Source organism: Elephas maximus, chromosome 2, assembly GCF_024166365.1.
Source record: "Elephas maximus indicus isolate mEleMax1 chromosome 2, mEleMax1 primary haplotype, whole genome shotgun sequence".
NCBI classification, from domain to species: domain Eukaryota; kingdom Metazoa; phylum Chordata; class Mammalia; order Proboscidea; family Elephantidae; genus Elephas; species Elephas maximus.
In genome coordinates, this window is record NC_064820.1 from 43,110,208 (window position 1) to 43,133,324 (window position 23,117).

Consider the following 23,117-nt stretch of genomic DNA (forward strand, 5'->3'; position numbering starts at 1 on the left):
GTAATTTTCTGAGTGTGAGATAGACCAATTACTGTCGTAAATTCTCTTTGGCTCATCGTCAAATCCTTTAGTAATATCCTATAGTTTAAACAGTGCTCTTATGTAGGTTTGTCTAGTTGTTTCAACTCTTTGTAAACAATTGAGACGTATTACGTACTTAAATGATACAGACAATTGAACAACTGTTTTTAAACCATCAGTAAAAAGCTCCTGTCTCTAATGTTCTAGTATTCCTATGAAGCCTTAATTAGTAGGCCCCATCCTTTTTTTTTATCCTTCTTTTTATCCACAGTATCTTTTTTTTTTATAGTTGAGTCTTGTAGAGATAATAAAATAATAATGAGACTAATCCTAGATGAGTATTTAAGTTTTATAGATGCTAATCTCATGACATAATTTGAAATGTACCAGCACTAATAGTAATTTTTTTGGATGCATTCAAGAGCCAACTAAAACACTAAAAAAAAAAAAAAAAAAGTCAAAGAAAAGCTCTCTTGACTATATCAACTTTAATCTTAAAAAGTAAAATTACTATAATTGGTTGTTCAGAAGTAAGCTGTGTTCTGCAATGCTTCTCAAGAACTGTACGTTTCAGTATTTTTCTTGGTATTGTTTTCTTAAGTCGTAATTTAAGTTGAAATGTAAATAAATTAAGGAATGCTGACGTATGATTGCACTTTTAAAGACGTGGGTTTCTGTAGTTTACAGGAAGAACATGCCATTTGCTGGAAAAATCAGTGTCTCATAATGTGATAAATTTATGTTCTCTGAGTTGCTTTTCTATCTGGATCCCTTGTTAATAGCTTGTGTATTTTGAATTAATACTTTCTACTCGCTAGAACCAGAAACCCTGGTGGTGTAGTGGTTAAGAGCTACAGCTGCTAACCAAATGGTCAGCAGTTTGACTCTACCAGGTGCTCCTTGGAAACTCTATGGGGCAGTTCTACCCTGTCCTATAGGGTCGCTATGAGTCAGAATTGACTCAGTGGCAATGGGTTTTTTTGGTTTTTTTTTTACTCACTAGAAAATTCTAACAGAGCTCCAAATTAAATGCAAAGTAACTGGGAAATTTGATGTCACAACTCCAGAATCATTACTTGTCTGTGACCTTAGCCTGTGACCCAGAACTGCCACATCTTCCATTGAATACATCATACATGCTTCCCTTTAGTGCTCTATCCTGTTTTTCTGCCTTATACTTCTGTCTCCCTGGAACTTCCTCTTTGCAGTATGCCTCTTCTGGAATATAGCTACAGTATTGGTGCAACTGATAAACGCAGAAAGTCAAATCATTAACTGAAAATTATTGTCGGGTGCCGTCGAGTTGGCTCCAACTCATAGCGACCCTATGTAGAACACAACAAAACACTGCCCAGTCCTGCACCATCCTCACAAACGTTATACTTGAGCTCATCGTTGCAGCCACTGTGTCAATCCATCTCATTGAAGGTCTTCCAGGGACTGATCCCTCCTGATAACATGTCCAAAGTATGTGAGACATAGTCTTGCCATCCTTGCTTCCAAGGAACATTCTGGTTATACTTCTACCAAGACAGATTTGTTAGTTCATATCTGCTTCCTAAGGAGCCCTGGTGGTGCAGTGGTTTTGCGCTAGGCTGTTAACTGAAAGGTTGGCAGTTTGAACCCACCAGCCACTCCAAGGGAGAAAGATGTGGTAGTCTGCTTCCATAAAGATTTACAGCTTTGGGAATCCTGTGGGACACTTCTACTGTGTCCTATAGGGTCGCTTTGAGTTGGAATTGATTCAATGCAATGGGGTTGTTGTATATATATATATATATGTATGTATATATATATATATATATACATGCTTCCAGCCTGTATTCACGCCTGTCTGTCTGCATTGCTGTGCCTCAAACTTCTGGTCGGCCATAAGACTGCTAGGAATGAAGCACATATACCCACTGTCATCAGTCATTTCATAGGGGCTATGTTCATCTGTGATCACGCTGGACTTACAGATACTTACACAGTATTGCTAAAATGAAAGCAATTATTATTTATAGAAAGCAAATGGCAAACAATAATGACAGATTTTCAAAGGGGAAACACTTACCCTTCTCCAAAGTACCCATGTACATAAGTACTGTTCTTATGTCACTGGGCAGGCGTACCATGGTTCAGGCCAGATGCTGTGTTCACATCACCGCTGCCTCTGGCTACCACCACACTGCTGGCGGTGGAGGTGCCTGCATCTCCCGAGGCTTCTGCTCTGCTGCTAGAACTGGCTGGGCCTTGCCTTGCTGGCAGGAAGACCCCTGCAGAGGCCCTTCTTGGCCTCTGCCACTGGCTCCTGGCAAGCCACACAGGGCTGTGCAGTTCTCTCTCTTATTGCCATGTTACCTGGCCTGCACTGTCTGAGGGCCCACGTGGCTCCCACCATGCTGCCCAGGGTGGGAGGCGTGTTGCACAGGTTACACTCAAGCCTCGGCCCTGTACAGTCAAGTGTTAACAGCTCTTTAGCAGCAGGCACACCGCCTACATGAGGCACCCAGCTCCCTCCATGGGCCGACCTCCATCTTCAGTGTTAGAGTTCTCTCTTCTGGGTCTAGGAGGTACTCAGTACAAGAGCCCTGGGTCCGAAGGACATGCTTCACTGCAGACTCTTGTTGATGGTAGTGAGGTCCCCCCAAAACTCTGTGGGATTGGCCCTTATATAAACCAGCAGGATGACAAAACTGACCAATTCGCTAGCTGGACTACAAGGGACTTAGTCCTATTGGGTGGATTTTCAAGCCGTTATTTGCATAGTGGAAACACTGGTGGCATAGAGGCTAAGAGCTGTGGCTGCTAACCAGAAAGTTGGCAGTTCGAATCCACCAGGTGTTCCTTGGAATCCTTCTGGGGCAGTTCAACTCTGTCCTATAGGGTCGCTATGAGTCAGAATCGACTCAACTGCAATGAGTTTGGTTTTTGTGGGTTATCTGCATAGTAAATTGACTAATCCCTTGCAAGATTGTGGCCAAGCCAATCATTTTATGGTAGTTACAAACCCATGGCTATAAAGGCCATATAAAATTGAGTCATTGCACCTCTACAGGCAATACGAGCAAAATAGTTGGCTTACTAGAAAATGACTGAGTTATTCTTATTCAAGGGGGAACTGGTGTGGATCTTAGGATGATCACAGCAGAATAGGCCTTGTGATCCAAGCTAACTTGTGGCTTTAGTCCATTGTCCTGTGACAGACTTTTGTAAAACAGTGGAACACGATTTCCCTGCATGCTCTCTAAGCTTTTCATGGCTTTGCCACTATACTAGAACTTAAGCTTTACCTCATAGGGATAAAAAAAAAAAAGCTTTACTTCATAGGGATATACAGTTTTTCTCAAGATTTGAAAAGAGGGTAGGGAGGGAGTTTAATAGTATGTGTTCACTGTGTGAGCGGCACTATGCGTAATACATACACTTATTGGTATCGGTTATGGTGTGGAGCAAGTGAGATGTTTATATCAGAAAATGAACGTGGGTGCTGGTGATAGACTTTACTCGCTGTTGAAAGGAACCTGTGTGACTGGTTTGGTTTTCTACCATGGTAGTACATTGTCAAAGCAGGGGCAGTTTTAAACCAGGCCTGTTAATATACTAGTTAATGAACAGAGAGAAAGAAATGACCCAATTCAGAAATTTCAATATAGCATTATATATACTTATATCTGTTTAACTTTTCATTGTCATTGGTTCTTGGACATGTAACAGTTGCATGGACAATTCAAAATTATATGAAGTAACTGCAGTGTCCAAATTCTTCCATTCCTTTTGATATATTGTCAGTATAATGACTATATTTAAAGACCATTTTCTACAAAAAAAGGTGGGGGGGGGGGAGAAAATAATTTTGACCTAAAACAAACCTAATAAGAAAGAGTGGTAAAAACTAGATGTTTGATCAGACTGTAAGAAGAAATTCTTTTCACCTAAGCAATTGTGGGATCTTTCCATCCCTTTGGTATTACTTAAGAGAAACCTACTTTGTTTTTGTCTCTAACAAAAGAAAGAGCACATTTGCACAGGGTGTGGTGGCATGTGGGACAGCACATGAAGGTGAGGGGTGGGAGGAGAGGCTGGCAATGGAAATCAGGGCCAAATCTGAAGGGTCTTATGCTCCATGCCAGTGAGTCTGGGTGTTCTCCTAAGGCTTTGGTGAAGCTGGGAGGCTTGTTGCATAATGGGGTGGGAGGGGCAATGAAGACTTGTGCTAAGGCTCCAGAAATGAAAGATGGGAACTTGACCAAGGTCACACAACTTGCAAGTGGCATGAAAAAAAGGCATAGAAATAACAAAGTGTCTAGGTGTCACCTTCAAAACATATCCAGAATTGAACTACTTCTGACCATCTCTGCCACCACCTGGTACAAGCTGCCATCATCTCTTGTTGGATTACTGCAGTGGCCTAAAAACTAATTTCTTTGCTTCTGCTTTTGCCACCTTATGATCTGTTCTCCATACAGCAGAAAAGAATGATTGTATTTAGATGAACATGTTTCTCTTCTCAGAACCTTCCAGAGATTATCCATCTCAGAGCAAAGCCAAACTCCTCACTTATGGCTTTAGTATCTGGCTCCCTGCTACGGCTCTGATGTCATTTCCTGCCACTTTCCACCCTTGTTTACTCCACTTCAGGCATGCTGGTCTTTTTGTGTTCACCTAATAATACAAGGAGGCTTCCACCCCAGGGCCTTTGCATTTGTCCTCTGCCTGGAACACTGGGTACCCAGATAGCCATGTGGCTTGCTGTCTCAATCCTTTCAAGTGTCTGCTCAAACGTCATCTGGTCTTTCCTGACTGTCTTCTATGAAGCCTCCTCCTCCTCCCCACCACCAGCCCTCTCTTTCTCTGCCTAATTTTCTCCAAAGCACTTAACATCACCTCATATATTATATATTTATTTGTTGTTTTTGTTTTTCTGTCTCTTTCCACCAGGGGTGTAAGTCCCATGAGGCAGAAGCTTTGTTTTGTTCACTGTGGTATCTTCAGTGCATAGGACAGTGCCTGGCACGTGGATGGTGCTTGATCAGTATTTGCTGACTGAGTGAACTGTACTCTCAGGAATTGCAAGTAGTACATGCTGTAGAGCACAGTGTGTGTTTGGAGGGGAGGCAGGAAGAGAGGTATCTAGAGATGGAAAAGTAAACTGACCTTGTATGCCATAATAAGAAGGTGACTTTACCTTTTTATTTTTTTAAAGCAAAGCAATGACATTTTCAGATCTAAGTTTGAGAAGAGTTAATTCTTGTTGAGATGTGGAGTTTACATTTACAAGATTTGGTAAACATTTGGATATAATGGCTGAAGTTTTTAACTTTGGAGCCTGGATTAATGTTTCCCGAGGGTGAAAATACAAGCACTAAGGCAAGTTTGGGAAGAAAGACTGAGTTCTGTTTTCCATGTTGAGCTTGAGGTACTTGTAGGGCCCCTGGGTGAAGATGCTCAGTAGGAGAATGTGAAAATGAGTCTGGTGCCCAGGAGAAAACAGACATAGTTTTGGGAGAAGCATTTACAGTTCATAATTGAAGTGTTGGCTGCTGATGACGAGTTTGATTAAGGAAAGGGGCATAAAGGATAGAAAAAAAATGAGCCCTTGGAAACAGTAAGGTATAAAGGTAAGTAAATGAAGAGATGCTAACAGAGGAGAAGGGTCATGAAATAAATAGAATGTATGTATATTAATGTACACACACACACACACACACGAGGAGCCCTGGTAGTGCACAGTGGTTAAACGCTTGGTTGCTAACCAAAAGGTTGGCAGTTCGAACCCACCAGCTGCTCTGCTGGAGGAAGATGTGGCCGTCAGCTTCCATAAAGATTACAGCCTAAGAAACCCTGTGGGGCAGTTCTACTCTGTCCCAAAGGATTCCTGTGAGTCAGAATGCACTCGACGGCAACAGGTTTGGTTGTGGTTTATACACACACATACACACACACACTCACATATATAATAGTGAAATAGAGAGTCATCTAAGAAAAGTCAGAAAGCGGAATTTGGAATTCATTTTAATAAATAGATGAATCAAAAGAGAGAACTTCAAATAGAGATGGGTAGAGAAAACCATGTACTTTAAAACAGCCTTTTCAGTCACTGATTAGATTTGTTTCTTTTTTTTCCCTTAACATCAGACAACATTTTCTGTTTATATAGTGGAATGGTGTGTTAAAGCAGCTTTAAACTGCCCCTTTGACCCATTGTTTCAAGTCTTACTGGAATGTAGGAAAATAAACAAATATGTTCCTTGGAATGTATAAAGGGTGGACGATTGCTAGAAGGACCAAAAACACCTTTTTTATTTCATTGTTTTGTCATTAAAAGTCAACATAATCATCATTCTTTTGGCAATACCACACTTTTTGTGGTTATAAGGTGCTCAGCTGAGCTTTAATTTCCATAAAAGGCAATATCTCATGTTCTTACGATCAACAGTTGGTAGGGTATTTGTTTGACTTGACGATGATGGGTTTAGGTCCATCCTAGATGTGTCCATTTACCTCAATAAAGGTAATTGTGTCTTTCCCACACCCTCTTCCAAAACAAAATAAACCCTAGATAGTTATACTCCAGGACATCAAGTTCAACATGTATATGGAGTCAAACATTGTTTTCAGTCAGGGGATGTTAACAAATTATGGAAGTAATTTCCTGATAGCAAAACTGACTTACAATCTTCACAAAAATAGCTTTTTAAGATATAACAAGTTCATTTTCCATGTTTATATTTGAAACGAGGTTTAAAACAAGCTTATTTTAATTCCACAGTCTGTATTGTTGTCGTATGTTCTGAAAATTTTTCTTTTTCTGTTCTGTTGAGACTGCAGAGGTTCTCAACCTTCCTCACTGTAGGATGACAAATTTTCTTTAACATTTACAATTTTTACTGTATGATGTTTGCATACCTTTTACAGTTATGCTAAAATTATTTTTAGGTGTTTTCTTTATACTCCGTGTTTCCTCAAGTTAAAAAGAAAACAGTCATATTCCTCATTTATTATGTTATTCTTTGTAATTTGAATAGCGTGCTTTGTCTCTTTTCTAAGATGAATTCCAGAACATAGCTTACATTTTGAGTTTATAAACTCACTTTTGTTTTTGTGTAAGACATGTGCCTACACTTTCTCTGTTTTAGACAATAAAAACATAGGAGAGAAAGAATGGATAAACTAAATATAATTTGGAGACAGCTTATTAATTAAAAAAAATAGGCATGTTTAGAAGAAATCATAAAAAATTTAAACCTTTTTAAAATCCTAATTATTTAGGGAAACACTCAGAATTAACATTTTAAAATATTATTAGCTTAGTAATTTTTCAAACTGTAATTTGTTGCAAAATAACTCATAGAATTTCTTTTTTAACTAATATAAATCAGGGGACATGGCTTATGCAGTTGTACTAGTATATTACCATTTATACTGTTTAACCCAAGCATGATGAAATAGAGTTGTTTTGAGCTAATATTATTTAAGATGATGGCCTCTTCACCTCTGTTGCTTTTGGCAGTAATTTAAAAGAGAGAAGGCATTCTCTTGGGTGAAGAGAAAAAGAGTGGAAAGGAAGAAAGTGATAAATTTCACACCTGAACCTGAATTCTCTTCTGATTTGTTTGTTTAGATACTTTGCTGAGGAACCTCTATTTTTTGTAAACACTGACTGAACAAAATAAGGAAAGAAAAACACTAAACTTTTATTTTTAAAACGTGGCTATAACATCTAGTACAACGAACTAGCATATGGCCTCTGAAAGTAAGGAAAGGGAAATTTGCTTTGATAATTTCAGCCACACTGCTTTATCAAGGTTGATTGAGAATCCTAGCACCAACATAAGACTTAGTGGTAAATGTCTTTTCAGGAAGAAAAAAAAATTATTTATGATTCTCTAAAAACCTTTGATTAACTTTGTTGTTATTGTTAGGTGCCGTCGAGTTGATTCTGACTGATAGCAACCCAGTGTGGTAGAGTAGAACTTCCCCATAGGGATTTCTAGGCTGTAATCTGTGGGAGAAGATCACCGGGTCTTTCTGCCTTGGAGCTGCTGGGTGGGTTCAAATCGCCAACCTTTAGGTTAGCAACTGAGCACTTAACGGTTATACCACCAAGGCTCCGTTTGTACTCCCTGAAGAGAACAGATGGCAAAAATCAAGGATCAGTGGCAACCAACAACGACGACGACCACCACTTGTTCCCCAGGATATCCCTTAGTTATGCCCACCATATTCATGTTCCTAAAAAAGAAAAAGGAAACTTGAAATGTGAATTAGGTCGTATATCAATTTGAAATCTTGGGGTTTTTTTTGCTGTTGTTCTTTTTCTTTTTATGTCACTAACTCTATAATTTGAGAAAGTACATGTTCTGGATCTGCTTTCTTGGAACTTTATCAGTTAATTTCATCTTCATCAAATGGAGGAAAGTGAAATCAAAATAATGACTTTTCAACATGTTATTAACTCTGGACTTCCTCCAGAAGATAGGGAGAACTTGAAGTTTTTCCACAGTGAAATACGAGATTTATTATTTCTTATTTATTTAATATAAGCTATAAAAAAAAAAAAAGAAATTTTTATAAGCAGCTCTTTATTGTCGTGGGTAATTGTTGAAAAAAGTACAGTATAATTTGGTAAAATTTCATTAATTAAATAGCAGTTTTATATTTACCAAAAGGGGGGGAATATTATTGAGGACTCATTTTCTGATTATATAGTCTATTACAGGTACTGAAAGAGAAAGTGAGGTCTGTATCATGTAAAAAAGATTTCTTTTAAAACAAATGATTTTTCCATGAAAATACCAACTGCTTTTTCTTCATCATTTAATTATGTGAAATTCTGAAGAGAACTTGAATTCAATTTATTTTCCCATATTGTAAGATCTGATTTTCATATGCATGTTTCTATGAGGACTATCTGAAATCAAATTTAATTATATTTTTCTGATTGTAAAATAGTACATATTAAATCTAAAAAATTGAAAGTATAGAAAAGATAACTGAGAATGTAAATGTTTAATCCCACCACCTATAGATTATCCCAGTAATATGACATTTAAATTAATAAGTTTTGATGTCCAAGGAAATTGCTGTATATGTTAACTTGGCATTTAGTTACCACTTTTATTCCACATAATTTTTTTTGGTCTTATTAGAAGATTAATATTTTAAACCTAAAGAGATTGAAGAGGAAGAATAAATGGATTTAAAAGGGCCGCAAAATAATAGATCCTTCATGAGACTAGCTCTTTGTATAATTACGGACACATTGACTATTCAGACTATAGTCAGCCTCCACTATTTGTACATATGGAGGAGAGCAGAAAGGTAATTCAAATTAATGGATATTCCAGAACTGGCTTTGGAATGTATCTTTGTTCTTACATTCGAGTATAGATATATCCAAACTGGGAATTCACTTCAAACAAAATAACGAAGCCTGTGAAAACTTGACTCCGAAGGAGTTGAGGAACTCATCTTTTTTTCTGTTTTATATTGGGAATAGACTAATCATCTATCTTACTGATAAAAAGCGCCACTCAGGCAGAATTGCACCTCCTTAAAAGTTTTCTAGAAGTACAGGAGTCCAGTGGTGTCTTTGCCCAGTCAAGCCACATACAAGGCGTAGTGCATTGAGGTAACTTGAGTTATAGGCAGAGCAAATGCCAACTGAAAATAAACTTGAAAGAAAGACTATATTTGGCATTTATCTGCCTTCTAAAATATAGTGAAACCTTCTTAATATGAAACACAAGGAGATGGAAAAAAAAGGGCTTTGAATTAACTAGCTTTCCATTATCTGATTTTTATTAAAGAGCAGTCAGGCAGCTGGTTGACTAGGGAGTGACAGTTGCTTTGAATTATGTATTATTTTGAATAAAGTGGTATCAGCTTAATGAGATTTTACTGTAATTCACTTTCTTGGGAGGATTAAACAGTGCAGATCCTGGGTAGAGCCTGCTTAACTTATTTGTATTAAATAAAATATGTATATGTGCCTACAGCCAAATGATACCACAGTATACTCAACGTAGGTATATGGAGCATTTGCTCATTGAGAACAGAAAGGCAGATTGTGAGCAATGGTTGTTTCCTGGTTTTCTGAAATATGTGAATATTTGATATGGAAACTGAGGGGAGTAAGCAGAAGATGATGGAGTTTTAGTGTAAATCTGCCAATGCAACAGTTGTATGTTTCTTTCTCTAGCGCTGCCTTTTCTAGTATGGTCATGAGTACGATGTTTTGCTGTCAGGAAGCAGGTCTTCTACAAATGACCAGTCAGTACTTCTTTCTCTAGGAGTGTTTTCTTTAATCACTGAAGAAAAGAGGTGCTAGTGGGATCTGATGAAAAACATTGACTTTTGCTGCCTTCGTGATTTGGATTATGAGGCCACCATGAAGACACTAAACCCTTTCTTGGGATTTCTGGAAGCAAGCAGCATACATAGTATATGAGAGCTCATACATACATACATATTATATATTGAGCGTATCAGAGCTCAGTGAAAAAAATAACTGAAGCTCAGCTGGAGTCACCTACTAAATGAGCTTCACACTATACAAGGGGAGCTGGTCTCAGTAAAACTTGATTAAATTTCTTCTCGGTTTCCGTGGTGTCATCGAGTATCATGTTATGGAGTTTCCAGGACAGTAGCTCTCATGATTTGAGTACTCACAAAGAATAGAGTTGAGAGTTGAGGCACATGAGAATAGAGAGAAAAGAAGCTACTGACTTCATGATAATTTAACTGTTCATATCTGACCTATCAAGTCTTACACTGATATAACCAAATCAAACCAAACGCACCGCCTTTGAGTCGATTCCGACTCATAGCGACCCTGTGGTAGGGAAAATGGCAGGAAGTATTTATTAATAAATTTTTAATTTAGAAGTAGTTTTAAATTGTTTTTAATTATTATATAGTAAAATTGACTTAAAGTGTAAGTTCTGTGAATTTTAACAAAAGTATAAACCCAAACCCAGTGCAGATTCATGGAAACCCTGGTAGTGTAGTGGTTAAGAGCTGTAGCTGCTAACCAAAACGTCGGCAGTTCGAATCCTCCAGGCACTCCTGGGAAACCCTATGGGGCAGTTCTACCCTGTCCTGTAGGGTCGCTATGAGCTGGAGTTGACTCGATGGCAGCAGATTTTGTTTTTTTTTTCTTTTTGGTATAGATTCATGTAACCATGTGAATTTTAATACAAGATAGATTTATGTAACCAACAACCCAATCAAGATATAGAACATTTCCATCACCCTAAAAACTCGTTTATGCTATCCTTTAATATTCATACATTCTCCTCGCCCCCACCCCTAAACCCTGGGATCCACTTACCTGTTTTCAATCATTGTAGTTGTATCTTTTCAAGAATGCCTCATGAATGGAGTCATAACCATCTTTCATTCAATAGAATACCTTTGAGATTTTTCCAGGTCGTTGTGTGTATCAGTATTTTTTTTTACATATTATTGCTGAGCATATTCTATTTTATGAATGTACCATAGTTTGTTTATTCATTGAAGGACATTTGATTATTTCCAGGTTTGGTCAATTATGGATTAGAACTGCTACAAACATTTGTAAATAGGTCTTTCTGTGAACATAAGTTTTCATTTCTTTAGCATCAATATCCAAGAGACCATTTCTAGGTTATATGGTAAGTATATGTTTATTTTTACAAGAAACTTCCAAACCATTTTTCAGAGTAGCCGTACCATTTTGCATTCTCACCAGCACTTTGTATTGTTGGCATTTTTTAATTTTAGCCTTTCTAAGAGGTGTGATGTGGTATATCATCACGGTTTTAGTAGCTTTTCTCTAATGGTTAATGACATTGGATATCTCATGTGCTCTGTTGAAGTCTTTTGCCCATTTTTTAATTGGGTTATTTTCTTACAGTTAAGTTTTGAGAGTTCTTTATATATTCTAGGTACAAATTTTCTAAGATATATTATTTGCAAATATTTTCTCCCAGTTTATTGCTTGTCTTCTCATTCTCTTAATAGTCTTTCACAGAACAAAAGTTTTTAATTTTGATGAGGTTGAATTTATTAATTTTTTTCTTTTATAGATTATATTTTTGGTTCACATCTGAGAACTCCACATATAACCCAGATCACAAAGAATTTCTCGTATTTTTTTTCTAAAAGTTTTATGGTATATGTTTTATGTTTAGGTCTGTGAGCCATTTTGAGTTAATTTTTGTGTAACAGTGAGGCGTATGTCAAGGCAGGACCAGGACTACGGTGAGGCAAATGAGACACTTGTTTCAGGCACAATATTTAAGTGAGGTGCCAAAAAACTTAGCAATCACAGTAGATCTACTTTAATACAAGATTATGAAAAAGCAAAATTAATGCAAGAAGCCCATGAAAAGCAAAATACTAAAATTTTAATAAAGATGAAATCAGTTCCAGTGCCATGTGGAGCCATATTGGAGCCTGCGGCAAAAAGAAAAATCAGTTGTGTTAATCCTGTCTTTATTTAAAAGTTTGGTTTTTTGTTCATCAGAGTTTTTTATTGGTGGTGGTGGTGGTGAGGACGAAAATGGGGGAAAATGGTAAACTTCCTTCTCTTCTGTGTTTCTTTGAATTATGGACTTCTTCCCAGTTTTCCTCCTGCTGTGTGTGAATCATAACAAATTATGGGCAATATTACAAAAAATGGGAACTCCAGAATACCTAATTGTGCTCATGTGGAACTTGTACATAGACCAAGAGGCAGTCTTTCAAACAGAATAAGGGGATACTGTGTGGCTTAAAATCAGAAAAGGTGTCTGTCAGGGTTGTATCCTTTCACCATACTTATTCAGTTTGTATGCTGAGCAAATAATCCAAGAAGCTGGACTGTATGAAGAAGAATGGGGCATCAAGATTGGAGGAAGACTCATAAACAACCTGCAATATGCAGATAGTACAGCCTTGCTTGCTGAAAGTGAAGAGAACTTGAAACACTTACTGATGAAGACCAAACACTATTTTGCCTTTAGTTTTGATTACACCTCAACATAAAAAAACCCCAAAATCCTCACAACAGGACCAAAAAGAAACATCATCATAAATGGGGAAAAGATTGAAGTTGTCAGTGGTTTAGTTTTACTTGGATCCAAAATCAATGCCCATGGAAGCAGCAGTCAAGAAATCAAAGGATGTATTGCATTGGGCAAATCTGCTGCAAAAAAACCTCCTTAAAGTGTTAAAAAGCAAAGATGTCACTTTGAGGACTAAGGTGCGCCTGACCCAAGCCATGATGTTTTCAATCACCTCATATGCATGTGAAAGCTGGACGGTGAATGAGGAAGACTGAAGGAGAATGATACCTTTGAATTGTGGTGTTGGTAAGAATATTGAATATACCGTGGACTGGCAAAAGAACAAACAAACCTGTCTTGGAAGAAGTACAGCCAGAGTGCTCCTTAGAAGCAAGGATGGCAAGACTTTGTCTCGCATACTTTGGACATATTATCAGGAGGTCCAGTTCTTAGAGAAGGACATCGTGCTTGGTAAAGTAGAAGGTCAGCAAAAAAGAAGACCTTCGAGGAGATGGATTGGCACAGTGGCTGCAATAAGGGGCTCAAATATAGCAAAGATTGGGAGGATGGCACAGGACTGGGCAGTGTTTAGTTCTGTTGTACATAGGGTTGCTATGAGTTGGAACCAACTCGAGAGCACCTAATAACAATTTACTTTTCAGAGTCGTCAAATAGGTGCTCCGTGCCTTCCATCCAGATTTTATAGCTGCATCCGGAGGGAGAGACTGTGAGTAGACTATGCTTACTCTATCTTACCCAGAACCAGAAGCTTGCTGATTTTTTTTTAGGTTAAAAAAATTACAGTAGTGATGGAAAACAGTACAAATTACAGCAGCTGTGCCTAGGAGGAAGCTCCTAAGTTATCCCAAGTTAGCTACATATTTGGAGGAACATTCATGTTGCAGGAAGTAAGCGGTATGTTCCCTTTGACATACTACGCCATAGGCAGAACGCTGGCTTTTGCTTAATTAGCTGCCATCTGGTATCAAGCATACTTTTGCTCAGTTTCTCAATATTATTCAGAGCCCAACTCCTTGCCTACCTGGAAAACTATGGCTTAACTATCCTTTATGAAAATTGAACTTACTTTTAACAAGATTTTACAGCCTCCCTGAAGAGTTCATTCCTGTGCATGAAATCCCTTACCATCAGGTCATTTTTTTCCCCCCAAACCTCACATTCTTATGCTTAGAGCCCACATCCTTTAGTCCTCATGGAGTCAGAGAACAGCTGGTCAACATCCTCTGTTTCCTTGAAGATTATAAAGTTACTGTGTAGTCTTCTCCTAAGTGAACCAAACCTAGGCTCTTTTATTTTTTTTTTAAACATTCCATTGTGGGTCATATTTTCTCAATACTTCTCTAATCAGCCATTTCTAAATTCTCCAGTGACCAGATTGAAATTAGTAAGGGTCTCCTTGGGGCTGAAGGTGGTGTGTGGGTGATAAGGACATTAAATGACAGCTTTATTAGCCATTTTATTCCTAACACTTAGCACAATACTGGGCACATAGTAGGTGTTTGATAAAAATGTATTTGTTAATTTTGATTTACCTTTTATTACATTTTATTCTGGTATGTTTTATTGGGGACTTGCTGTAATGACCTCTTCTCTTTTTTTTTGTTGTTGTTGTTAATATTTTTTCTAATTAACTTGGAAGTTTAAGGATAAGTATGTGTTCTTTTAGATTTGACAAAACAAGTGCATGTTTCATTTCAGTTGTCTGCTTTCAAACTTGAAATGATCCTTTTTTACAGTTACTAAAAATAGTTGTGTTTTGAGTTCAGTGAGGAAACACAAATTTACAGTGGATACTTAAAGTACTGGTAATTTAAAACTAATGAATGTAATTTGTTTTGGTTTTTATACTTTTAGTAAATATCTGTTCACTAAATCTATTTTGCAAAACATACTCTGCTTTGAAATAAAAATTATTTTGTTGGAATTTGACACTATTTATCAAAAGTTTAATCATTGTTTCTTCCTGAAAACACAAATTCTGATATGTTTATCACTTCTTTTCTCCTCTCCAATCTCTGTTAAAAGAACAACTTTATAAATTTAACAGTAGACTGTTTAGTCAGGTGAAGTTATTTAAATTCTGTACTCAACATTCTCTTCTTTGAAATAATGGTTACTGGAGGAATGCCAACTCATGTCCCTGATTCAAACCCTACAGTGAAGTTTTCTTTCCCTTTTTGACAGTGACCCAATTATTGGAAGTTACAATGAAATGAAGGGCCAACTGCATGCTTCCTCAGACTTTGTGAATCATTCAAGGCAAAGAATAGGGAGCATAAGGGGGGATTTTCCAGTTTAGTGGTTTTTCCATTTTCTAGTGTTATTTAGCCTTGTAAAAAGCTATATATTAAACGCATCCCTTACTTATTGGTGTCAGCAGCTTCAAGCAAATGCTGTTTATCCATTGGCTTCCATTTCCAGAACTTTGAAACAGTAAAAATAGTGTTTACCATTTAATTAAAATACAAATGTTCTTTTCCCTCTCTCCCGAAGAGTTTGATGTTTCAGCCAGTTGGTATTTAAACTTACCTGCTTTTCCCTGTATAGACATGATTAGCGGAATGGCAAAACTACGTGAAGAATCAGCCACTAGAGAATACAGCTCTCAGGGAGAAACATATTTAACTCCTATATGAAATATTGGAAAAGGAGACCCTGATTTTATGGATATTTAAAGATGTTCAAAATGACATACTGTTCTTTATATAATTTGTGAACATGTAATATAGTAATGACTAGTGTTCTGTTGCCTGACCCCAACACCGTATTACATCCCACTGATGGGCCAAGTAAAGTACTTTTTATATCTTGCAGGATTTTCTCTGACAGTTTTTTCTCTTCCAACCTGAATCTGATGAATGGTCTTTGGTAACAAATTTTCCAGCTGTTGTATCAGAACTCTGGCCAAACTTTCACAATTATATATAGTGTGGGGAAGAAAAAGGTCTATAATTAACACACATTCCAGGATATCTTTTTCCTTTTTTGGAATGATAGATAATGCTATTTCTCGTATGCAGAGGGGTTATGAGACCTCCCAAAGGACTAAATAAAAGAGTATGATTTTTAAAACATCTTTACCTGCACTATATTAAGACAAATCATGTTTTACATATCCTGCATGGTTCATCTTTGAAGATTCAGCTTTCCCTGTATTTCCTTGGTTTCACATACTTGATGACTTCCAAAGTCAGATCATAGAGATGTATTTCTTATCTAGCAGTTAGAGAGTTAATAGTTTTATCCATTTGTGCTTTGTTTATTCATATAAACAAAGGGTTGATGGCTATTATCTTTATTTAGCCTGTCTAACTTTTGATAAATGAAGATGGTAAAGAGGACTGAGTCTGTAGAGAGCTAGATTGAGAGAGATGGCCAGAGATAGTGCTTCCCAACCTGGTCCACATAATAAATGGTAATGTGTTAATGGCACTGTGACAGAAACAGATAAGGCTACTCTGCTGGAAGTAACTAGCCTGAGGCTCCAGAGTCCCAGGCCCCACTCAGGCCTAAGAGCTGTAGGGTAGGGGCTGGGGGGGGGGGGCCTCCATATCTGGCACACCTGTAACCCATTCTGTGCCCGTCAGTGGGAAACTGCTAGAATTTCGGGAATGTGCTCCAAGTCAGTGCTGCTTCTCAGTGGCTCCCTGTGGTATGGGGCCTCTGGGAATATGTGCCTTGCAGGACCGACCCACCACCGGTACCTTCACCCTGTGGACTCCAGCTTCCAGCCTCCGGTTTGTTTCCTACTCCCAGACTGTCATTAGTAAGAATAATGATTAGACTTTCTTCAGTCATTATTTGTGCTTTCTTTGCCTTTGTAAATTCTTCTCAAGTAACAGAATTGGAGGGAACTAACATTTAGTGTTTTGTATTAGATGAAGAAAATTATATTTAATTTTCTTGGTCTGGAGAACTTCCATTTTCTCTGAGAGCTTTTTTCTTGTGATGAAAACCCTTTAGGCAAGTTCATTATCAGATACAGATGTGATTCATTTAGTGCCAAGGACAACTACGGGGTTCCAGATTTCTGCTGCTTTGGTGACCACCTTAATTTTAGAGCATGGACTGTATATTAATTGACTTTAATAAAGTGTTTTCCATGAGTTTGATGGGAACTAATTTGATAATTAGATGCCCATTCTTGAAACGCCTAATCCTCGCATAGGTACCTAACGTTAATGGCAGATGCAGAGCAACACTTTTTCTTGTTCTGCATTTCTGCAGCAATCCTTCCGTATGTAAAAGTGCTATGATGTTTTTTCCGTTCACCGTCGGGCTTCTCTCTATCAGAGAGCACTAGTTGTGGCAGGGAAAGGGGAAGATAGAGAAGGTCCTTGGCAAAGAATGACAGTTGCTACCAGTTTGGCCCCATGGTAGAACTTCCTTGGAGTTGGAGAGGTGTAGTAGAGGGAAAAAGGACAGATGTGCACTTAGTTAGAGAGACAAGCCGAGAGAAGTGTCTGTCTTTAATCTTTTCCTTTCAAGGGATGTCCCCATAGAGATCAGGTGGGTATTGAGGAGTTTTATTTATTGGAGACTGAGGCTTATTTACCAAGTCAGCTTCCTGAACTTTAGAGAGATGAGGCCAAGCCCCATGGTCCTTTGCATACTGCAAAGCCATCCCACATTTGGGAAGAGCAAGGCTTTGGGAGATATGGAAGGGATGAAGACAGGACAAATAGCCTGGAAACGTTTAAACAATTCACATCTTCCTCATCTGTCTACCTGGCACAATATTTTAATGTAGAAAGCAATTTTTCTTTCTCTGTGGAAAAAAAAGAAAAAAACTCGGGCTTGTGGAAATCTGAAGAAAGTTCTTTCCCCAGTACCTTCCCATTTTCATCCACCTTCTTTTTATTTGTTTTGGACTCATATCTCCATCTGTGTTCCTAGCACACATACAGCCATTTAAGTGTGTTGGACTAAGGCTGCTTCTACAAAAATCTGGAAAATTGTGTGAGAGTCTCCTTCACAAACAGGTGTAAGGCTCTTGATTTGCAAATTCAGAAAAGTGCTTATTGTCCCAAGGAATCAGTGAGTTAGCTTATCCATTCTTGTACTGTATAACAAAAACCAAACATGTAAAAACCAGATGGAGTTTGGTTTACAGTGTGGGTCAGCAGCTGGGAAGTATCAGGAAATGGACTTTCAACATAATCATGTTTAAGGTATAAAATTATGAAGGATGTTGGGCTTCTTTTCCTTTATCATGTAAAGTAGAATAAGGGTGGTGTTTGGATATGTGCGTTACAGGCACCTAAGATGTTGCACAGGAACGTATGTGACCTGGGTACCAGTGGGCTTTTCCTTTATGATTTTAATACCATCTGTTTTTTGCTAAGCTTTCTACTTTTGGGTTAGGTGAGTTTGGAAATGATTAAAAATCTCCCACTTCCACCTGCCTTCTTCACTCATCTTCTAAAATAGAGCTTTGCATAGTTAAGTAGTATAAGAGAGTGAGCATTGGAATCAGAAAAATACATATTATGATCCCACCTTTTGTGTGTACGAGTTATACATTTGGAAAAGTCACCTACCCTCCTACAGCCTCAGTTTCTTCATCTGTGAAATGGGGATGAATTTACTAATTTTATAGTATTGTTGTGAGGATTCAGTTACATTAAATAATATAAAGCTCCAGATACCTAATAATTCCCTTCCCACTGTGTCCTAAAATGTAAATTCATTTCTCTCTTTGGCTTATTCCTCCTCTCCCAGCCCCCTTACTAGTTCTCATTATTTCACTTAAAGTAAACCAAAAAACCACAGAAATAAATCATTTGGAATTTTTTGTAGTCTTTTCGCTTTTGTGTAAGGACTGATTCCAAAATGCCTGTTTTGGGATCCTGGCACTGCTAATTTTTCACAGTGCTGTCTTCTTCCCCAGACCATTGCCCTCTTTTTTTTCTTAGGTCTCTGTGGGAAGACAAGATCTCTGTGTTAAGCGTATTATGATCTTGTAATTCCTAGTCATCTCGCTTGTGATCTCCAGCATCAGTTATCATCTTCGGTGGCTGCTAGTGCTAAGTACTTTTTGACCAGTCTGTGGTTACACTACATTGCCAGATTATCATGCTAAAATGAAAGTGGGCTTTGGTTTAAAAGACTAAAACCTAATTTTATGCTGAAATGGAGTTCAGCTTAGGCAGCTAGGGGAAGCCATTCATGGACCCACATGTTTTGGTAAGGTAAAGTAGATTAGTGGAAGAATAAAACACTTTATCAATTTAATGAGGCAAAGCAGCATATTAAAATACGCAGACTAATTTCAGAATCTAGTTCTTTATACTGCACTGGCCTTTTGCCATTTGAATCTCAATGTGATCTCCGTATAACGCAAGGGCTCTGTTTGATCCTTGCAGATATCATTCCGTGACTTTTTTCTCTGGTCGTTTGATTCAGATGTACCGTCTATCTTTCATTTGTTCCATCGCTCAGTAAATCTGCAGGTCTGAGTGTGTCAGGCCCCAAGCCAGAGAAGCAGGTCTTCAAGAGCAGAGATGAAAGGAAGTCTTGGGTGGATACTTAGTTGAGTGAATGCACCCTTTCTAAGTATGTATTTCTAGCCCATCTGTCTTCTGATGGGTCCTTGGGCTTCTCTCAGGCACGTGTCTCATTGTTGTTAAGTAAAGCCCAGTATGTGTGTTTGACAAGTTAGCAGCGTGGCAGCTCTGCTTGCTCCCCAGCCCTGCCGCCGTCTCAGGGATTGTTTGCCTTGGCAGATGGCCAGCTCTCTGCTATAAGATGCGTTTCCCTGACAGGACAAAGTGTGGAGTCGCATTAGCTGCAAAGTTTACAAAGGTTAGCTAAACACATACAATAAATATTAATAAACAAAAGAGGCCCACCCACCTTTGACCTTGAATTCTGTTTCTTCCTTCTGTGTTTTGGAATCCCTGTACTATTTGATTAATAACCAGTCTTAGGGTAATTGAACCTTAAGTATCCTTTGCCTAAGTCAGACTGCTTACAGGCCCCTCATTGGCTGCCTTGGTGACTCATCACTGCAGTGGATGGAGCTCAGGAATGACTGTTTAGTTCAAGGAGTCGTACTTGCCTTCTGCCCGCTTCGGTGTGAAAAAGAGGGTAGATACGCTTCTCCATAAGAGCTTATGCTGACCCACCCTGTGCTTGGCTAGAGCTCTGGGGGGTAAAGGATGTGAATAGGAATAGAGGTTCAGTGTCCTGAGCTTAGACTCCCTGGAAAGCAGACATTGGTCTATTGGCCTGGGCAGTTGCCTCTCTCTAACATTTATACCTCAGCATAGAGGGAGAGAGTAACAGTAAGCTGCTGCCCCTGGAAACTGCCTATTTGGCTGGGTGTCTTGGAATTTATCAGGCCTACATTGTGGATCTTTTCCAATTCTGTACCCTGCTCACTTGAAAACATATTTGAGAACCAGTAATCTTACACCAGGAGCCCTGGTGGCATAGTGGTTAAGAGCTTGGCTGCTAACCGAAAGGTCAGCAGTTCAAATCCACTGGCCACTCCTTGGAAACCCAATGGGGCAGTTTTACTGTGTCCTACAGGGTCACCATGAGTTGGAACTGACTCGACAGCACCTAACAACAACAACAGTCTTAGAATGCTTAGCCAGATCCCTAGAGAACCAAGGAAGAGAAATAACCCTAATACTACGTCCTGAAGATTGTCCTGGGACCACTTGCAAGTGGCTGAGATTTCTGAAAGTTCTTGCAAGCCCCTCTCGCTGCTGTGCCCAGATTTCTGTCTTCTCTTGCTTTCTGGTTTGTGTCCATCCCTCTTTCTAGGACCTCATCTTGTTAGGAGGGAACTAATTCTGCTGCATTTGTAAGATAACTGAGTATAATAATGACCTGGAGAAATGGAATTATTCTCATAGATAGTAATGATATTAACCCGAAACTTACCTCTAACTCTACCCAGCACAGCAGTCCATTTAGGCATGGGTGAACTATAGCTTATTATTCATTCCTTCAGCAAACATTTACTGAGCGCTAGGCACTAATCTAGGCACTAGATACATCAGCAGACAAAACAGACAGACCAACATCTCTGCCCATGTGGAATGCATGCTCTAGTGCAAGAGTCAGGCAATAAACAGAATCAATAAAGAGGTTATATGCCATGTTAAAAGGGGATACATGCTATGAAAAAAGAGAAAAAGTATATCAGTAAGGGGAGTTGGGGTGTATTTTTAAATAAGGTGATCTGGGTAGCTTATAAGATGACACTTAAACAAAGACTGAAAGGAGATGAACCTTGGCTAAGATGAACTTATTCTAGATAGGTTTCATGAAGTTATGTTTGTAAATCTACTCATGTTTCCATATACCTGACTGTGACCATCTGGAAATTTCCAGCGGTCTAGGCATAGGTCTCAAATTAGTCGCAGTGGCAGAGCACCTGAAAGTCAAGCTACACTTTGCAGACCATAAACTATTGCTATACTTAATTCCATCTTATAACCAGGAGCAGTTATGTTAGGAGAAGATGTGATTTTCATAATGTAGCTTCCACAGGGGTATATACAAAGCAACTACAATGCCCCCCTCTAAGGGGGGGGAAAAAAACCTGTCAAGCTAATTATGATTTATTATTTTCAAGCTTTTCTATTAATATTCACTCAATATTTTATATGTTTTGTTATTTTTTAGCACTTGTTGGCAGAGATTGAGTAGCAGGCACCATAGACTCAAGAAAAATTATGGAAAGAAAACTGAAAATCATGGAAACCTATCCATTTAACTTAATTTTTCCCCCTACAGACTGGGAAGACACAACCATTATTGTTTGATTTTAGCAGTAGAAGTCTCAATCCTCTTCAGTGCATAGCGTAAGAACTGATCTTCTAGGGTATTGTCAGATATGTATTAGAGAAGCCTTGTAAAATCCTTTTTTTTTTTTAAATTTTCGTTGTGCTTTAAGTGAAAGTTTACAAATCAAGTCAGTCTCTCAAACAAGAATTTATATATACCTTGCTATATACTCCCAGTTGCTCTCCTCCTAATGAGACAGCACACTCCTTCCCTCCACTCTCTATTTTCATGTCCATTCAACCAGCTTCTGACCCCCTCTGCCCTGTCATCTCCCCTCCAGACAGGAGCTGCCCACATAGTCTTATGGGTCTACTTGATCCAAGAAGCTCAGTCTTCACCAGTATCATTTTCTATCCCACAGTCCAGTCCAATCCCTGTCGGAAGAGTTGGCTTTGAGAATGGCTCCCATCTTGGGCTAACAGAAGGTCTGGGGACCATGACCTCCTGGGTCCTTCTAGTCTCAGTCAGACCATTAAGCCTGGTCTTTTTATGAGAAATTGGGGTCTGCATCCCACTGCTCTCCTGCTCCCTCCGGGGTTCTCTGTTGTGTTCCCTGTCAGGGCAATCATCAGTTATAGCTTGTAAAATCTTTCAAGTTTCCTCTCTGGTTCCTTAAGAATCTCAAAGAAGGATGCTTGTAGCCATTTAACTAAATGAATATTTCTTGAAAGTCATGTGAGAGCCAGAACTTCTTCCAAAAGGGATCTTGGAGATTTCCAGATACTCTGTCTTAACAAAAGGGTGAGATGCTTGGGGAAAAGGAAACAAATTCAGCCCAACATTGATTTGGAAGTTCCATAGTTTTCATTATTAAAGCTGTGAAATGACAATATTGTATTATATTATTTTCTCCTTAGTACCCAGGACATTGTTTGGCATGTGATAGCTTCCTAATAAGCAGTGATATGAAACTTCCATTCATTGCTTGTTCTATCACAGTGAGTTCCGCACAACCTACTGGTACATGGTGTTTCTGCCTGCCAACTTTTGCATCATCTTTTTTCCCTTAATTCTGTCCCTACTGTCCCTCCCACCTCTGCCTCTTGCTGCAGACAAAAATTAGAAACAGGTTGTAGTTCTTACTGAGAGCTCTTGGTACTTTTTGACCCCAGAGCACCACTTATTTTCTTCACCAGTAATGAATTCTGAGGATCATAACATCCAGTGAACTTTGTCATAAACAGTTTTCCATTCAGGTTAATGTCAAGTTTTTGTATCTCTGTTTTACTTCTATTGTCCTGCTGTTTTATCTCAGAGGTA

At 38.5% G+C, this 23,117-nt stretch overlaps 1 protein-coding gene across 2 annotated transcripts in view; it reads left to right on the forward strand.

The window, feature by feature from the left end:
* The window catches only part of WDR70 (WD repeat domain 70), a 358,039-nt gene that overhangs the window by 296,247 nt on the left and 38,675 nt on the right, over positions 1-23,117 (forward strand). The gene's annotated exons all lie outside the window — the stretch shown is intronic.